General features: G+C 43.0%; 1 long non-coding RNA gene across 1 annotated transcript in view; it reads right to left on the bottom strand.

Annotated features, from left to right (window-relative positions):
• The window catches only part of LOC150003118 (uncharacterized), a 69,325-nt gene extending 63,193 nt beyond the window's left edge, over window positions 1-6,132 (bottom strand). Inside the window, exons 1-2 of the long non-coding RNA XR_016512653.1 lie at window positions 5,847-6,132; window positions 909-1,051 (exon numbers count right to left, since the gene is read on the bottom strand). This is a non-coding gene — a long non-coding RNA (uncharacterized LOC150003118). The remainder of the gene's footprint in view (window positions 1-908; window positions 1,052-5,846) is intronic.
• Between the last annotated feature and the right edge of the window lie 11,785 nt (window positions 6,133-17,917).

Consider the following 17,917-nt stretch of genomic DNA (forward strand, 5'->3'; position numbering starts at 1 on the left):
GTCCTGTCTCCCAGTGTTTTATTGTGAGCATTTCTCACAGGGCTATGCTTATTCCTTTGATCACCCTCTTCATTCTCTTAATTTTGGGATTCACCTTAGGCCCATGTCTCATATGCCTTCTTATCAGGTTTATTTTTAGGACTGTCAGTGCAGCTACGGCACAGGCAACCCACTCAATCATGATGCTGAGAGATTACTGCTACCAGCCCATCCACCAGGCCAATACATACACTGCTTGAATGGGAGTAAAAACCTCACAACCCCCTTGTACAATGACCCCCCCCTACCAGCAGGAAGTAGCAAGAAAGACCACGGAGTCCCATTTCCTTTAACTTCCACCCAATCCACAATCCTAAATATCAGCCTCATCCTTTTATTACAAACAAAAAGCTGAAAATGTCAGACTCTAGAGGCAGCCAGGGTAGAAAATTAACCTGGTCTGGGCAGCAGGATGTGGCAGGAACCTGCTTAAGCAAACACTGGCCAAAATGGGCTAATACTGATTTTTCAAAGGAACGGTTCCCTTGCAAGCTTTGAAATGTACACTGTAGCTGCTGCTATGGCTTGTGAGCTTTAAAATGTGCTATCTGGTGCAGTGACTATAGTGACTTGCGGTCTTAAAAAACGAGCCTGCAAAGGACCTTGGTGGAACTCCTTGGGACCATGTGGAGGACCAGGAGTCCCTATTCCCTTGCTCCTACGGGCCCTCAAGTCAGTCTGGGAGTAGCCTTGCCCCTCCAACCCTCAGTAAACCTGTTGCTTGCTCCCACATTGGCCTCCAGGCAATTTCTCAGAGCAAGGCTGTTCTGACAGTTTTTGTATAATGAACAGTCATAACACTCAGCACTTGGACAACAAAAGTCTGGACAGTGAAATGAGGAGTGTGGTTTAGATGTCATCTCACTTACCCTGGCACCATGTGTTGAAGTCAGACAAACCCCAGACTGGTCTTAGGAAACATGGCTTCCAGTTTCAGCTCTTCAGGGAGGTGTGGAAGTTTGGCTCATTTCTGGGAACTCAAATGTTCTTATGCATCTTACCAGTGAAGGACCTTTGTTTACCATAAGAAGAGATATTTGTCTCAATTCATTTTTTAAAAAGTATTCTGTAATCAAATCAGAGTTAAATGCAATGGGATGTTAGCTATTTCGGGAAAAAATCTGTAATAATTTCTTCAAGAAAGAAAAATAAAGTTCATCTAGTTAACTATTTAAACTAAATGTTTGGATTTTTGTAGTTTGTATTTCTGACCAAGCACATAAAATCATATACGTGAACACCAAAATGTCTGTTTATCTCATTTAGATTAACCTACGTAATTAAAATAGACTTAATTCATTTTAAATTGTAACATACAGATGTTTCCACCAAGTCTGATTTTTTAAATTCTCAACTTTTCAGAATTTCAGGTGAGTGGAGGATTACATGTTGATATCTTCATTATTTACTATCACTTAATCAAATAAAAATGTGATATAAATTCACAGCAGCAATTAGAACACCTGAATTTGCTTCTCATTTAGATACTATAAAGTTCAGTCACATCATTGAAGTCAATCTTACAGATGGTTTCAAAATACAAATCAGTATAGCTTTATAAATTTTCTTACAACTGCTGGTGGTATTCAAAATTACTGCCAGGGGTCCCTGCCACCAGATTCTTGACCAGAATAAGAATGAAATGCCCATAGCCTCATAATCTACTTTCCCAAAAATCCAACTTTATTTTCTGAGAGTCTTCTACAAAATGGCTGTTTAGATTTTCATGAAACCATTAGCAAGTTTAAAAATAGTTTCTACTACAAAAAAATAAAATAAAACCCACTGTCATTTAATCATTCACTCATTCATTTATTCAATATGTGATAATGCTGTTGAATGGGTTTATCAGTGGTTGTATTAACTTGTGCGGTTCCATTCACACTCTCAACTGACAGTCCATACTTCTCAGGGATGAACAACCTGGGATAGGCTGACCTCTGACCCATCACAACAGATTCTGGCTGTAAACTAGCAGGTTGAAGGTTCTGGATGGTCCAGCTCATCAGTACAGGCTCCTCTTCCCCCAAGCCCTGGCTTAAGAATCCCCTTCCCTGTCCCTAGATCCACATCCAAAGGAAGCTCTGCTTTGACCTTTCTGCTCCACCTGTGGCATCACACTGGGTAAGTTCATTAAACGGACACTGCTCCAGTATCTCCAGCGCCCCAATACTTCCTGTGTCTCCAGCTGCTTATTGAAAATTTCTGTCTGGGGTAACATGCAGGGCTTTTAAACTCCACAGGTTAAAAACCACACCAGGTGTTTCCTCCACACTCTCGTCCTTGGCCACAAAGGCAGGCGTGCGTGCCCGGGCGTGTGCGCACACGCACACACACACCACGCGTTCCTGAACACCGCCCCCATCTCATAGGGCCGTTTTTCTCAAAACACTCCTTTCCTTGACTTCTGTGACACCACTCTATTTAACACAGATCTCAGAGGCTACTTACTTTTCAGGCTTTGGAAAAATATGTGAGACAAATCTTGAGGGTGTGTATGAAGTGGGGGCTGCCATCAGCAGCCTTTGTTCCAGGTCAGAGGCACCCAGTGAGTGACTTGCTGCTACCTTTCCATGAGTAGACATCGACATCGTCCACACTGCCAGCTCCCCAGGAGAGAGGAAGTGAGACAACTGAAAACTCAGGGTATATTTTCCCATTCAGTGGAGGTGATCAACCAAAATGCACTGTCGATATCAGAACCCCTAAACTGCCATTCCACATACACAGCTGCATTTGAGGTATTCTCAGGGAAGGCTGAATGAGAGCTGCAGGCTTCTGGGCAACATGAAGACACCTGTCTAAGGCCTGTTTGCATTTTTTTAATCAGACTCCTCAGCTCCCTCAGATCTGATCAAACCTGAAGAACTGATTCATATTAACCAGGGTCACAGAAACTGGCAGACCAACAATTTACTCTAGATTTATAAGGGAGGGATTAAGTTTAAGGTCAGAATATACATTTTTACTATCCTGTGTGCCAACGTTCTTCAGAAACTGCCTAGATGTCCAGAGGTAGGAACTAAAAACCATTTGGGTGAACTAAACTTTTCCTGAAGTGGATCCTTTGAAACACTGGATCCAGAAGATGTTTCATAAGAGTGTTTTGTGGTCAAATGAAGTTGGCAAACATTCTATATTATGACATCATCCTAAAAAGTCCCAATCCACATTATAATGAGAAAGGCATTGAAAATCCTACAGTGAAAAACCTGCTTAATATTAGCATTACTCTAATATATTTTACCACTGTAACTCTTCAATAATTCTTTTGTAAGGCGGTATCTGAAAACACAACTGGGTAAATTCTCCTCTAAACATTACCTGTATGGAGAGTGCCTCTGCCACCTCTTGCAAGTCAGTTGTGGTTTTAGTTTTGGTACTTTGACCTCTCCAGGCCTCTGTTTTCTCAACTACCAAGTGAAATTAATAACACTGTTGTGAGAAACAACTGAGGTATCATCTATAAAAGCATTTTATAAAGTACCATAAAAATATGGTTCTCTGCTAAGGATATACTACCTGCCGTATAACTCCTCAAAATACATTTATAAATGCATTTTGTTCTCTCTTGCAATACCCATTCCTTGAGTGCTAATCAGTAAGAGCTATAACCTGGGTTTTGACCTTAGGAAGTTCAGACAGTGGGTAGTGGGGGCCACTGAATATTGCTCTAAGTGATACACGCACAAGGAATTCTGGGGTGCTAAGGTGGGTATCTTGCCAAGAAAAGGAAGAGAGAGGTCAGAGAAAGCTTCCCAGCTGAAACCTTAGGAATCTCCAAGGATATTAGGAGGGTTGGCTGTATAAGGGGAATGGGACATAGTGCCAAAATGATGTAATGTGGGGAGTACTGAAGAATAGACCCAATTAAGGTTGACCTCCCAGTGTTGGATGCCCTTGCACAGAAGAGAAATCAGTTATCTGTCTCCTCTAAACAGAGGAAAAGATTTAGCTCAGTAAGGAGGCTGTTTCTGGAGAGTGGAACTTCTCTTTGGAATGGGGTAGTGACCACTGAATTTGGAGAAGGGGTGGAGAACTTTGGGTGAGGATGAGGGCTGCTGGGAAGTTATCTCTAAACAAGCACATAACCACAGCCCTGAGGGAGTCAAGCTCCTGCCATCTCTGCCTGCACAAGGGTCAAGTGTGGGCTATTTTAGATCTTCTCTGTTTAGATAATGTCTGCAGGAGAATTTACTAAACAAGGAGGTCTTGGTAGCCGATTGGGCCTTCTCTCACGTCCCCAGCCTCTGACTGCTAAGAGCAGAGTCACCAAACCTCAAAGCTACTGGCAACCACAAACCTCCAGTCCCAAATGCAAGGGCCTCTCACTGCCCAGGCTCTTCCCAATCCCTGGTTCCTGATACCCTTTATGGAGGTTCCTTCCAGATCACTAGAAATTCACCAGTGTTCTAGAGACACTGGAATCAGAGGTAAAAAGGGAAATGTGTGCCTCTATGTACACTTATCAAAATATTCTCCCATATTTGAATGGGTAAAAAGTAAATAAAGCTCTAGTCTAAAAACATGACTATATATAAAACCAGCATTGCTTAATCTGTTGCATGTCATTGTCAACCCTCATAAACCCCCAAGTGGAGACCAAACGCACTGAAGGTGCTTGGAAATGACTGTTCCCATTGCATAGGATGCAGGGTCATAGCAACAATCCATCTTTTCTTACACCGTTGGTATTTTGTTCATTGTGGGGTTTTTACATTAAATTTGATTTTTTTTAGATATTGTATTAAAATACTATTTATCTTAATTACTGAGAATCACCAAGTGTTTATTTTTGCTGCAATATTTACAGTTCTGTTGGTTGAAGAATGCTGAGGGTTTCTTTTTTGATAACAGCATGTTCCTAAGAAAACCCAAGTGTGCCTGAAACGCTCAGGCCTGCAAGAGAGTGGGGCTCCACTTAATTCGGAAAGCCCCAAGGATTTGAGAGCTTTAAGAAGAGAAGACCCTCTTTGAGCCCAGGAGGCTGGTATTGCCTTGTATCTCTTGGCAACATATTACAGACTCTAAAGCTGAATTCTGCAAACCCTGCTATCTCCCAGCCATCAAGGGACGCCCTGTACGGTGGGTAGACGCTGGGCCGGTGGGAATAGAGGCCAAGGGTGGAGGCTTCAAAGTGGGAAAGTAGCCCTGTCTCTTCGGGGCAGGAACCCTGGGCTCCGCCTCCGCTTGCTGCGCAGCCACAATCAATCACAGTTACAGACTTTTCGCCCCCCGGCCAGGTCTCACTGAGGCTACTTGCCCGGGAAGGAAATCTACGGCTGGAGAGCCTGTCTAGTATTCCGGCTGGGCACACGGGCCGGGTCAGCGCTGGGGACCCGAGCTGTGCGACCCCCACTCCCAACCGCGCGCACTTGACACCGCGTAGGCGCCCCTCTGATAGAAACTAGACAAAGGTCCTTACCTCCTTCCCCTGGCGCGCTCACGCACGCACACACTCAGCACCACGAGCCACCGCGTCGTCGCTCCCCTCTGCTGCCCCGCACCCCACCCCCGCAAAGGTCAGCTGAGGATACCTCATGACCCTGCCTGGAGCAGCGGCCGCCTCACAGCGCGGTAATGTCACCCTGCGCCGATCCAGGTGTCTCCACTCCCTGGTGCCCCCTCCCCCGTCGGTCCCCATGACCTCCGAGGACGCTCGCCTGCTCTCTCCCCTATAAGTCTCTCCTAGAGGAGCAGCAACCTGCCCCCTGGAAACCCTCAGAGCCCCTGCCAGCGTCCCGGTGTCTTCCAGGGAGCTGGGGACGGGCACAGGGGGTGGGGTCTTCGCTGCCACCGCCCCTTACCTCACGCAGGCTGTCCCCGCAGGTCTGGAAGGCGGGGGCGACTGGTGGCCCCTCGGACTAGCGCGGGGCTGGATTTCCACATCAGGGAGGAGGAGAAGGAGGAAGAGGAAAAGGGAGGGGAGCAGAAGGGGGAGGGGAGGGAAGGGCTTTGTGTTAGCCTCGGCCTTCCTTTGGCTCCAGTGCTAGTAGCCAGCCCCCAGCTCCAGCACCTCGATGGGAGTGATCTGAAGGGGCAAGGAGCCAGTGCGACCTGTGGGCTCGCCACCCCCTTCCCTGGTACAGCGCATCCTCCGCCCCTCCAGATGTGCAGCCTCCGCGCTCACCCTGGGACCACGAACCCCAGCTGTGACGGAGAGAAGCGGGACTAAAAAGTTTATCTAACCCGGAGCAAACTTCGCGGGACCGACTCCCAACCCACCTCGGCGCAGCCTCCACTGTCTTCTGCACTCCCGGAGGAGGACCGGAGTTTTGTTCTCGGAGATTCGTCCCCGTTCTTCTTTCCACTCATTACAGAGCAGAACAAACGCGCGCGCACCCCCTTCCCGGGAAGAGCCTGCCGCGGCCGCCCAACCGCAGACCTCGAGCTCGCAAGTCGGCTGGAAAGCCCAGGCGGAGGCCTCCGCGGACCCGGCCCTTTGTCCCGGTGAGGACGCTTTCTGGGATCCTCGGCGCCTGGTGCGACCCCAGCACTGGTGGTTCTCTTCCGTCTTCGCTGGGAAGGGGACCGCCCAGCCCCTCCCAGCCCCGGGGAGTGAGAGCAGCGGGGAGGTGGGATGTGGTTTAAAAGGCTCTGCGCTGGGAAACCTTTATCACGCCTGGGGAAGGCGACCGGGACGGGCGGGGAAGCTGCGATGGGCGTCCGGCTCCCCGCCAGGAACCAAGCCAGGCTGGTCCCTGAGGAGCTTCCTGCGAAGTTCCACTTTCCTGCTGGGGAGAGCACCTTTGAGGAGAAACTGCTAACAGTTACCAGAGCAGCCAGTGCTGCAAAAAGAGCCTCAGGGGCACCTCTTTAGGACAGAAGTAGAAAAAGGAAATGGAGAAGGACCTTATCTTTTTTGTTCTTGTACTGCTTTAGACCAGCAGCGGCAGAAACTTTTATTGGTGCTAGTTCTTGTGAATCCTGCCTTCTAAAATGCCAGCATTTATTTATCATTTATAATCAGCTCAGTTCACAGGCAAATAACCCATTGCACTTATGGTTCTGTTCCAAGTTACCCATTCCATAAATAATTGAGCATGTGCTATGCTCCAGGTGCTAAGTCAATGCTTGGGATTCAATGGTGACAGATCTCCCCACCCTGGTGGGGTCGACTTTCTGGAGGGGCGGGGGACGGAGGCAGGAAACTGCAAACATGGCAGAGCACACTTACACAAACCTAGGTCAGATAGCCTGTTACTTCCAGGCTACAAGCCTATGCAACATGTTACTATACTGAATACTTTAGGCGATTATAACATAATGGCAAGTATTTGTGTATCTGAATATAGACAAGATACAGTAAATATATGGTACAAAAGATAGAAAGTGGTGCACCCATATATGCTACTTACCATAAGTGGAGCCTGCAGCACTGAAAGTTGCTCTGGGTGAGTCAGTGAGTAACGGGGTGAGCGAATGTGAAGGCCTATGGCATTATTGTAGACTTTATTAACACTGTACACTTAGGCTACACTAAATTTATTTTACAAGGTTTTGTTCTTCAATAATAAATTTAACCTTCATTTACTGTAACATTTTTACTTTATAAATATTTTGGTTTTTGACTCTTTTGTGATAACATCTAGCCTAAAAACATAAACACATCGGCCCTGGCTGGGTTGCTCAGTTGGTTGAAGCATCATCCTGTACACCAAAGGGTTGTGGGTTAGATTCCCTGTCAGGACACAGACCTGGGTTGCAGGTTCTATCCCTGGCCTGGATGCATATAGGAGGCAAACAAGTCTTTCTCTCTCTCTCTCTCTCTCTCTCTCTCTCTCTCTCTCTCTCTCTCTCTCCTCTATATTTACAAGGTTTGTCCATAAGGTATCCAGCCATGTAATACAAAAAATAGAGACACTTATTGAAGAAGATAAAAGAAACATTGTACATAGGACAATATACCTCAGTCCCCTTGGGACCTCACACAGTTTTTCCAATTGCCATCAGCTGCTCCATCGTATTTTCATGAAAATCATCAATGGTCCGAAATCTCTTCCTTTTCAAAGGTGATTTTAGTTTTGGGAAAAGCCTGAGTTGCAGGGCGCCAAATCTGGGCTGTAGAGGGGGGCTGAGTCACCTGGGTGACTTGATGTTTCACAAAAAAACTGCATGAGACGTGATGCATGAGCAGGCACATTGTTGTGGTAAAGATGCCGATCACCAGTTGCCCATAGGTGTCGCCTTCTGAATCATCCGAATAGTTTCCATGGATGAATGTTCAAGCTTAACACAAAGTCTGATGCATATTTGTTGCTCTACTCACTCAGTCGTTTTGAATTAGACGGCCACACAGTATACATGCTCACTCAACGGTGTCCACCGCCCTGACTGACTAGTACAGTGAAATTGTTGTTCACACATATGCATTACAGTTCACTCTCCTTGGCTGCCAGGTTACGTCAATTTTGCATAAACCATACTCATTATACTAACAATGGCTGTACTTTTTCCAGACAGACTTCCTACATACATATATACTCAGGTGAGGATTAAGAACAAAACAAAACACTATACTGAAGTACAAAAACATTTCCTTTATAGTATTATCTTATAAGATTTGTCCATTTTTAATTTTTTTACTTCTTAAGCTTTTTTGTTAAAAACTAAGACACAAACACACACATGAGCCTAAGCTTGCACAGGATCAGGTCATCAGTATCACTGACTTCCAGTTCCATATCTTGTCCTATTGGGAAGTCTTCATGGGCATTAACATGCATGGAGGGGTCATCTATGATAACAATGCCTTCTTCTGGAATACCCCCTGAAAGACCTGCCTGAGGCTTTTCTTGACATGGTGTCACTCTTTTCAGAAATATGTCTGTGGTGGTTTGCTGGGCTTGTTTCTTTTTTTTCACCATAGATTTGCTTCTAAGCAGATAATGGTGCATCATGAACATTTCTATCTATTAATGAAAACTTTTCAGTGTTGGGGTTCATGTTTTCAAACTTTTTAAGGAGCATGTTGAGATTTACAAAAGCTTCTGCTAAACCCTTCACTGAATTTTCTTGGGGCTTCTTTACTTCTGCAATTTCCTTTCTCTGCCCCTTCTTCACCTGTGTGTTCCTGTTTCATTTCCAAGAACTCCTCGTTAGTCAAAATCTCAGAAGCCACCTCTAGGAGCTCTTCATGTTATCCTAACCACACCCAGGTTAAAGTTGTTTACCATTTCAACAACGTCCTTGTTGATTTTGGCAACTTTTGCACTACAATGTTATGACAACTATGTCATAAGGAGGCAAGAGCAATTTTTCAGCTCTATTATAGTTTTATGTGACCATTGTCATAAACATAATTCTGTAGCACATGACCGTATTTTGAAAGTAGAACTGACAGGAATTCCTAAAAGGTTTGATATATGGATGAAAAGGAGAGGTGAACAGAGACAGACCTGGCCTCTTTTCCCTCCCTCTTCTGTACCTTCTTCCACTCCAGAATGATTCTATTTTATAGACAGCATCCCAGGTAAATGCTACAGATGTGTAGTCTATGCTTCTTCCTATTCCTTCGCCTCTTAGAAACTTCCTTTATCTTGTGGACATTGCCCCGTGGATGTCCCCACAGGCTCAATATGTTCTGGAACTTGGGGCCCATTGGCCCTTTTTGCCCCCAGGAAAACATCTTTTACTGTAGAGATCAAGTTGGGGATTATTCATTCAAAATTATTTATTGAATAGTTACTATGTGCCAAGCACTATTGCAGGCAATTGGGACTACAGCAGTGAACTAAACAGACAAACACCCTGCTCTCATGGATTTCACATTATAGTCATAACAGGGAGAGAGACAGACAAACAAGGAAAATTCATGGTATGATTGATGTTACCTGCCATGGAGAGAAATTAACCTGGGAAGAGAAAGAGCAGGTGCTGGGGAGGTCATGATTTAAAACAGGTGGTCAGAGAAAACCCCAGGGGAAAAAAAATCACAAAAATAACAAAGGTTTGACCCTTTCACAGACTGCCCTCACTTTTGGCAGGTTTGACGTTCCACCCCAGGGTTCCTGGAGACTGAAGTGACCACTCCAGTCAGCTGCAGAGATCACAAGTGCTCTAGGGGTACTTCTGTCAGCTGAGAACCAGCCAGCCAAGAAATGTCATTTCTAATGAAGTTATTTCCCCTCAAAAGTAAACCCAGCAGCACTGGTTCCAGAAGCACTGCCCAGAGCTGGTGACCCAGCAATTTCTCTCTTCTGTTGAGCAGGGCAAGTAGAAGTGAATATCTTATGCACATATAACGACTTTAAAAGAGTGGTTTTGTACTCCAGGGTCTGAGCTGTAAAATAATCATCATAATAATTATGGTGATTCTTTCTTTATTGGTCTGTAATGGTACTGGTGATTTTCTCTTGTCAATTCCCATGCAACCCTGGGAGACAGATAAAGAATATTAGTGGATAGTGAACTAATTCCTAGTTTTAGGACTTATCTAGTAGTTAGGTTAAAGTTAGAAATGCTCATCTCCTTCTCCAAAGATGTGATTCATGTAGAGGGAGGTGGTTCTTAACAGAAAGGGACATTTGACACATTACATATTTTACTTATTTTACTTATTTTGTTTCAAAATCTAAAAGAAAAGAGTCAGTGACTGATTATCTATGAAGTGTGGGATTATTGGGTCTTTAACCTTTTAAGTTGTATGTTTATGAACAGTCTGAATATTTAAAACTGTGTATTATTTTGTTAATCAGAAAAAAATGTTAAAGTACAAGTGTAAAAGTGAATTTACATATTTAAAATTTGATTTCTTCTTTGACCTTATTATTTAGATCATTTTAAAATTCCCTAATGTCATGATTTGTTGTTCTTTAAATTTTTGATATTATGTAATTTGCATGTTTATTGCATCGTGGTCAAAGAATGTAGGTTGTATAATTTCTGCTTTTTGAAATTAATTGGGGCTTTCTTTGTGACTTCGTCTATGATCTATTTTGAAAAATGTTTTGTACTTATTAGAAAAGAAGTCATATTAAACACCCCTATAATCTATAATAGTTCTATAACTAACATATAGTAGTTGTTCAAAAACTACCTATTAGTGAATTTGAACACCAATTAATAAAATAGGTGGATGCAAGGCATACTATTGAAGTGTTTCATCTTTCATATTTCTTCTAATTTTCTATGTCAGTTACTCATACTATTCTATTTGCCAGTCTCTTACTTTATATATACCCTGCTTTCTCCCCTACTGCCTTTTCTGAATAAAAGGGACTTAGCGTGGATATGCTAACATCTCCCAATTCAATTGGAGTTCTGACATTTTTCTTTGAATTTCCAACCATTTGGATTCTAGCATTTTCATGCTGTTATACAGCATATAAATATTTATGTGTACTATAATTTCATTGTGGATTGCATAGTTATCAGTATAATAAATCTTCTTTTCCCTATTCAATGTGTTTGCCTTCATTTATTCTTTGACTAGAATTCATATCATGACCTCTGCTTTGTGTTTTTGGTCATGGAATACATTTTTGTCCATCCTCTATTTTAAACCTTTCTGCATAATTTTATTTTAGATAAGTCTTTTTGAAGCAACACATACTATAGTTGAATTTTATTTTTAAACCTAACTTTAGATTTGCTTTAATTTCTGCCATCTTGTTTTATGTTTTGGGGGTTTTATAAAACTCTGTGTCATTTTCTAAGTTCTGTGCTTTTTGCTTAAACCAACTATACTTTATTGCTTTCCAATCATTTAAATAATGTACTTCTTGTTTTAACCATAGTGGTTCACACATTTCTTTATTCAACACATAACACTTGATCATCTATGGGATGTCACTTGGATATATGATAAAATCTGTCTGTTAAGGTACTTGCCAGACAATATGGGGAAACTGGCAATAGCACACAAAAGCATAAATATGAAGATATATAGTGCATGAACCGTGCCATGAAAACATTGCAGTATAATGTGAGAGTGGCTGGAGAACCTACATTACTTGGGTGATTGGAGAAGACCTCCCTGTGGAGGTTATGTTTAAGTTGAGATGGATAACCAAAAGGACTCAGTCAGGTGGATTTCTGAAGGAACAGCCAAAAACAAGACCCTGTGGTGGGTTTCAAGGAGCAAGAAGAATGTCACCAGAGCTGGAGCTGGGGATTTGGGAACAGCTGGGGAGGATTTCAAGCAGGAAAATGGCTCAATCTGATCTCTATTTTAAAAAATAACCATGAAAGAGGCTGAAGGGAGAATGGATTCTAAGGAAGAGACAGCAGTCACTGAAAGGAGACAAGTGAGGTAGCCTTGCAGTCACCAGGAAAGTGGCGGCAGAGGACATGGAGGTGATGGGTTAGATAAGGGCTAGAGAAAGAAGAAGTAGGTGGATGAAAGGCATACTACTGAAGGGTTTCAGAACATGCTACCCCAAAATATGCTTCTTTGGCATATTGACTAATTTGAGCTAAAGACACTTGCAAAACAATAGGAGCAAAAAGGGCACCCTGACCTCCCCTCTTCTTCCTGAAAGCAGAAGATAAAAGTCCCATGTGAAAGCTTCCCTCCCTGTAGCAAGAGGAAAAGAACATTCTTATCACCAGATATGGGTTGTTGAGTCCTAGAAGAATCAGTATAAGCACAATATTATGAAAATAACCCTTATCTTCCTTTTGCCTCCTCATATAGTTACTTTTTCACAATTACTACACTTTATTCAACCTAGTATATAAACACATAGGTCTAAATGTTTTTTGGGTCTTCATTTTCCTGTGAAGGTTCCTATGTACACGTAAAAAATAAAATGTGTATGCTTTTCTCCTGTTGGTTTGTCTTATGTCAACTCAATTTTCGGGCCCAGCCAGAGACTCTAAGAGGATAGATACAAGAAAAGCATGCCTCCTCTACAATATGAAGGTAGGACCAATGGGACATACTCTCTTTACACGTACTTCCTGTATTACATTTGGGTACAATTTAGGTTACACTTTAGTTGAATTTAGCCATTGATATATCTTCAGCCTACTTCAGTCTGTTTTTTTGTTTGCTTGTTTGTTTAAATCCACAGTGGTCTGAGTTCCTACAAGTCTGACTTACTAATAGCACTGGGTTCATGTGCCCTTTTCATCTGTAGACTTATATCTTTTTTAATTCTAGGGAATTTTAGATCTGCACATTTATTTTTATCTTTCATGTCTTTTAACTTCATCTTCCATCTCGAGTTCCCTCAGCTGCCTTCTTGGAGAGGTTCTGGATTACACCTTCCCATTGGTTCTTTGGCTGTATCAATCTGTTCTTTACCAATCATTTTCTATATTCAAATATTTTCTTTTTCATATCTAGTGTTTTTACTTGTTTTCTTTTTATATGATTTCTAATTCTTTTTCAAATGGCAAATTTCTTCCCCTACATTCTTAATATTTTTGTCATGCTTGTTTGAGATGTTTGATGCAGCCATTCCAGTAATTCTGTTTTAGGAGGTGTGTGTTCTACATTTACTTCCCTTTTTCGGCAGTTGTACTCCTTAGGCATCTAGTACTTTGGCCTGAGAGCTGACAATCTTCTGAGGGTATTGACTATTCTAACTGGCATGTGTATTGGGGAAGGGTCAAAGGTTAGCTCCCATCTATGGTGCTGCACATGAATTTAAGAATATGTTTTCTATTGCCACATAACAAATTACCATAAATGTAGTGGCTTAAAAACAGCACATATTTATTATCTCATAGTTTCTATGGGTCAGGAATCTGAGTACAGCTTAGCTTGGGTTTCCTGTCCCAGGGTCTCATAAGGCTTCAATCCAGGTGCTGGTTGGGGCTTTGGCCTCAGCCACGACCTCTGAACTCTTATCCAGAGTTTACTTCCTCTCAGCTTTGTGACCAATGCTCTTGGCTCTGTGAATATAAAGACCTACCAAATGAGGATAAGCAAAAGCCATTGATTCAGAGTTTGCTAGAACAAGGGAGTCAGCCACCATCATTTGTATTTGGCAGAGACTCACAGGCAGGCAGAAGAGTGCAAAATATTTACAGTGTTAAAAGGGAGGCTTCAGTTCCTGTGTGCCCTAATTGAGGCTATTGGCCTGGGGAAGCTGGAGGTGGGCTAACTAGCAGCCAGCATTCTATGTGACTGGTCATGGGAATACATTTGGCTTTCTCCAGTTGGTCCCAAGTTGGAAAGAGGGACAAAATGAGGAAGCTGTCAGTTATAAATCAAGTTCTGGTCATTTTGAACCAGTTATTACAAAGGTTATTATTTTACTCCTTGAACCAGTTACTATAAGGTGGTCTGAGTTCCTACAAGTCTGACTTATTAATAGTACTGGCTTCATGGACTAGTTAATGTACATAATGGGTTGGTTTCCTGGGCTGGTCACTGAAGAATGTAGGTCAGATTTTTATTTCTACATAAGGTCTGGCCATTGCCTATTTGCATATTCAGTCTTTTATTCCTAGAGACTGCCTGCATCTCCTTGGCACGTGGCCCTCCCCACAGGCCGTTGACAACATGGTAGTCTACTTCTGGGCCAGCAGAGAGTATCTCTCACTGTAATGCATTCTGGTAAAATGGAGTTTTTCTATATGTCATTATGTATTCACAGGAGTGATCTCATAACTTTGCCATAGTCTACTGGCTAGGAGCAATAGAATATTGCCCAAACTAGAGAGCAGATTGATGATAGGGCATAACTCCAGGGTCAGAGATCATAGGGCATTTTGCTTCCCACTTAGGATTCTGCCTACCACAATATGGATGTGAGAACACTGCCAATCACTCCTGCTTGGCTCTGGGGTCTGGAGGAATGAATGCCCAAGGGCCATTGGTATCCTGGAGCCTCTTTCTAATAATGACTTCTCACTGAAGCAGACTTTTGTGCTGCCCTAGTCTTCTCTAACACCTGTAACCAGGCTGTTGTGGCTAATTTATGTGGGTAAGGGAACTTCTACTGCTTCCTTTATATGTGGGTTTTTCTGGCTCCTGGTATGGATTCTTTTACCTATTTCTCTCTCCCCATCACTGCTTTGTTATATGCTATGGCAGAGGTCTCAACCTTGGCTGTATGTTACAATCACCTGAAGTTTTATAAAATCCTTTTGCCCAAGTAATACCCCAGACTGATTAAATTAGAGTCTCTAGGGGTGAGACGCATTCACAGGCAGCTTTATGTCTTCCAGGTGATTCTAATATGTAGCCAAGGTTCTAGAAGGGTCGCTGTTTGAAGCTGCAGCCTTTAAATCAGTTCTTAGTCTTGCTGCACTTCAGAATCACCTGGAAGCTTAAAACAACAACAACAACAGACTCTGATGCCCGGGCCCCAGCTCCAATGAGTCTGATGTGGTTGGCCTAGAGAATCAGGACTTTTAAAAGAGCCCCAGGTGATGCCAGCACTCAGCCCTGGATAAGAACCACTGATTCTATTATATCCAGATAGAAAGGTGCTCACAGGGAATGAGGCTCACTCCTCCCTTCTTCTCAGTGAGGAAAGGGACAGGTCCCAGTTTAAATGGCCAGGACATAAGGAAGGGCCTGTGTGGTTTTTTTCTCTGAAAGTCAAAATAATGAAGAATATTAATTCAAGGATAGATTCCCTGCTTTTAGAAAAGCTTTGCAAGCTAGCAGTTGAAATTTCCCTTTGCTACCACATTTTGCATGTGTTTTTATTTATAAGCAGCATTAAGAGAATGCTCTTTATAGCATTTGTCTGGTAAAACAATTCCCAAATGTACAGTGTGATTACTGTAGGGTGGGGCTGCCAAAGGAGCATGGAGCATGGAGAAGAAGTTGAGATGTGAGCTGGAGCCTGAAGAGTAGGCTCAGCTAAGCTAGAAGATGAGAGAGGGAATGGCAAGGTGGAAAGTATGGGAGTGGGACTCTGCACGGCATGAACAACTGAAAACATATCACAATAGACACAGAAGAGGAGAGACTGTAATAAGGACAAGTGTCTTCTGGCTACCTCTGTGATAGAACTTTTTCCTCTGTCATCTGTCTCAATTACATATTTACTTTTACATGAGCATTCCATACTATAATCATAATTCAATTTTCTAGACCTTGTTTATAGATTGATTCTAAATACTGAACACCAATAAACCACATTAACATCATCATAACCAGAATTCACTGTACAGAGGGCATGTCCAGAGATGTGAGAGTAAATAAGAAATGCTAACCTTAGGCCAGATGCTCCCAGAGTTGATACACTAGGCTGTGGATTGGGGCAGTGATGGGAGAGACTGGAGTTGGCTAATGCTTAGTTTCCTCCTCTGGTCTCCTATGATGGCAGGTCTGCCACATTTTGGAGAATCAAGTCTATTGAATTTTCTTTTGCTGGTATCCAAAATCATGGCTCAAGCAGCAAATGATTGCTGTGAATGATGGTGCTCCCAAGCTAGAAGCCCTTTGGGTGGACATTTGGTACATAGCAGAATGAGAAGTGGCCATCGTATAGTCAAGCATACTTGTATGCTTTGTGTCCTTACTGGTCTTCTAGATGTCAAAAGACTGGGAATGTGATTATCTCCCATATATCTTGGGGATGTCTGCTACTGTCCCCCACTGGCCCTAGCCTCTGCCCCTTCCAAAGAAGCTTTGGCTGCTTGTCCCTATTGGAGCTGATGATGCATAGGGAGAGCCTTCCCCTGTTCTCTGCCTACCCTCCGGCTTGAACCCTCGGCTTTGGTAAGAGCAAACTGGAGCAGAATTTGTGGAATTCTGGGTCTCTCTTTATGTGCCCTATCCTCATTAGAAAGTGACCACCTCATCCCCAGTCTAAGCTTCATCCCACAAACCCATGGCCATACCCCACCTCTGGCAGAACCACAGAAATATATAGTCCCATCTCAGGGGTTTTGAAAGGGTTTGTATGTAGGTTATGGGCAGCAGCTATGTGGCGTCGCTGCCTCTGCCAGTGCTGCCTGGAATGGATTTCCCATAGAAATGCTGTTTCAGAAGTGGCAAAGCTGGAGTGTCCTATTTGTCTTGTTTGTACTATGGTCCTTCCCAGAAAGGGACACGGGAGGCTTAAATAGTGTGTGTGATTTTCCCTTGTTTACCAATAGTTACAAATCTTTCCTGCAAAAAGTTAACATCCAATCAAACAGACCTGATGTGTTAGTAAACTTGGTATTTCAGTGTAGCTATCTGAATCACCATTGCATTTGTTCTCCAGTGTGACTGTGACAAACTACCACCTGGTGACTTAAAACAACAGATTTATTTTCTCACATTTCTTTTTTTTAAGTATATTTTATTAATTATGTTGTTAAAGTAGTTCCAATTTTTCCCCCTTTGCTCCCCTCTTCCCAGTACCCCACTTCCCTCTAGCAATCAACACCCCCACCCCCGCCCCTCGGTTCATGTCCATGGGTCACGCATATAAGTTCTTTGGCTTCACCCTTCCCCTTATTATTCTTAACATCCCCCTGTCTATTCTGCAACAACCAATTATGCTTCTTAGTCCCTGCACCATTTCCACATTTCTCCCCACCCCCCAGCTGATAACCCTCCAAATTATCCCTATATCTATGATTATGTTCCTATTCTGGTTTGCTTAGTTGGATTTTGTTTCTATTTTTTAGATTCAGTTGTTGATAGTTGTGAGTGTGTTGTCATTTTATTGTTCATAGTTTTGATCTTCTTTTTCTTAAGTAAGTCCCTTTGACATTTCATATAACAATGATTTGGTGATGATGAACTCCTTTTGCTTCACCTTATCTGGGAAGCACTTTACCTGCCCTTCCATTCCAAATGATAGCTTTGCTGGATAGAATAATCTTGGTTGTAGGTTGCTTTTCATCACATTGAATACTGCTTGCCAGTCCCTTCCTGCCTGCAAAGTGTCCTCTGAGAAATCAGCTGATAGTCCTATAGGCAACCCCCTATGGGCAACTCTCCGCCTCTCTCTTGCTGCCACCAGGACTCTGTCTT

The sequence above is a fragment of the Furipterus horrens genome, unplaced genomic scaffold, assembly GCF_987537825.1.
Source record: "Furipterus horrens unplaced genomic scaffold, mFurHor1.1.pri manual_scaffold_8, whole genome shotgun sequence".
Taxonomy (NCBI): domain Eukaryota; kingdom Metazoa; phylum Chordata; class Mammalia; order Chiroptera; family Furipteridae; genus Furipterus; species Furipterus horrens.